Raw genomic sequence first — 1,997 nt, forward strand, 5'->3', positions numbered from 1 at the left:
ATCCCGCAGCGCAGATGCTCTGGATAACAGTAACCCACTCGCGATTGCCTGGCTGAACAAGAGTAGGTCTTGTACGACGTTCTGAACCTGTAACTACCTTCATTGAACCAATTACACCCATCTGAAAGCCAGTTTCGTCAAAGTTGTGGATGTCGTCTAAATCAACCCCATACTTCTCAATTGTCTCTCGTACGAGGTTAAACCACGCGTTAATAATCTCTGGGTCCTCTTGCTGAACTCTCTGACGATCCTTTGCTTGATTGAAGGCTGTTCTAAGCTCGTCCGTACGCGATACGAACCGCTCTGGCCAGTTCTTGCCTAAAGGCTGGCCATCTCGTACGCGTAGTAGTTTTTCTGCCATATCTGCTACTTCACATAGACGGGGGGCAAATCCTCGCGAGTCTAGGTCAAGAATGTATCGTACGATAGTTTGCTCTTCAGATTTAGTTAGCTTCTGGCAATTTGGCTGCGTCGTAGGTCGAAAGGTGATTCCTTGAAGCCGCCGAGAGATCTGCTGATGATGGACGTTATAGGCTGCTGCAGCGCGTCGAATGCTCTTAAACTGGCCTGTACGATAGGCCTGAACTGCTAGAGTAAGCCTACCCTCTTGCTGAGTAAATATCACGTTCTGTTGTTGAGGCATTGTCTTTCGTACGTGAAGTTCGCGATGCCAAGAAAAAGTGGCACTCTCGGTGGGGTGGCACTCTCGGTGGTGGAATACGTTATAAATAGAAATATATATTACGACTTACTTAATACTCTACTAAAGAATCTTATAATAATAGCGTTTGTATAAGGCTCTATAGCCTTATCTTTAGTGGAGCACTAATTTTAGTAGGGTGTTGCATCCGCTGAACAGTTGCAAGCACTGACCACCTACAGTAAGTAATCTGGATTGCTTCTAGAGCTGCGTAGAAAAGTCCTGATACAGAATCCAGGCCGCTAGATCGTATACGAGCTGTCCGCGTAAGCCTCAACTCGCGCTTAACCGCATCCTCGAAATTAAGACCGAAAGTTACGAAGGTCACCGGAATAGAGTCATGTTTTCGATAAGTTGCAACATAATCTGCTAGATAACGGGCGTGTCTCTCTCTAACCATCACACCCCAACCCCCACGTCCATAAGCAGAAGCGTTAGCGTCAGTCACGGCACCGGAAAAATTTGTATGCAAATGCATTAACGTGCGCTAACAACCTGGTCATGGGAAAAAAGGGTATACCCTGCAGTTTGGCAGGGCTACTGTACTGTAGCCCCGTTTACAAGTGAGCGCCGCCTGCGCAAGCCCGTGGCGGGAACGTCAAGATGGACCGGAAATGCCGGATGTCAGCTCATCAACTAGTCAGGAATAATCGCTCAAATCATGAATTGATGTTCAAGTGTGCAAAACAGCGAATACGTTTAGAACATGTCATCATAATAATGTCTTGGAAACTTGTGGTAGAAATTTGGCAACCAAAATTGGTAGACTTTTGGCGTGATAAATGGTTTTTGCGATTTGTATATCACAGTGTGTTTCTAAGTTTTGGGTGATTATCGAAGATTAGTTGTCAAGATACCTAAAGTGGAAAACTTGGCTTTTTTAGGGTGTTTTGGTGGGGTGCGCCGCTCGCTTGTATGCGGCCGTGTTACTTATAAATCACTTTATTATAGTATTAATAGTACGGAGGTGCCTCACAAAAGTTTTGTCCTGCCAAGAATAATTTAGCCGAAATCTGGCCGCTCTCCTACACAACGCCTATCTCTCCCCTCTATATACTCATTACCACCTTGTAGCTCAATTATCTTTGGAATATGTATAAGAATACGCTCAATCCAAGCTTGGATCTTAGCTTGTGGGAGATCTCTCCAGCAATTTAGCCAGATTCTAGTTGCCTCCGTTCTTGACTGTGGAGCTCCTTTCTTTGTAGTCTCTCTCTTCATGTAGAACCAGCATGGCTCAATACAGTTACAGTCTGGAGAGTTGCCAGGCCAAAGTAGTCTCTCGACGTTGGATAGA

Source organism: Exserohilum turcica (assembly GCF_000359705.1).
Source record: "Exserohilum turcica Et28A unplaced genomic scaffold SETTUscaffold_20, whole genome shotgun sequence".
In the NCBI taxonomy this organism is placed as follows: domain Eukaryota; kingdom Fungi; phylum Ascomycota; class Dothideomycetes; order Pleosporales; family Pleosporaceae; genus Exserohilum; species Exserohilum turcicum.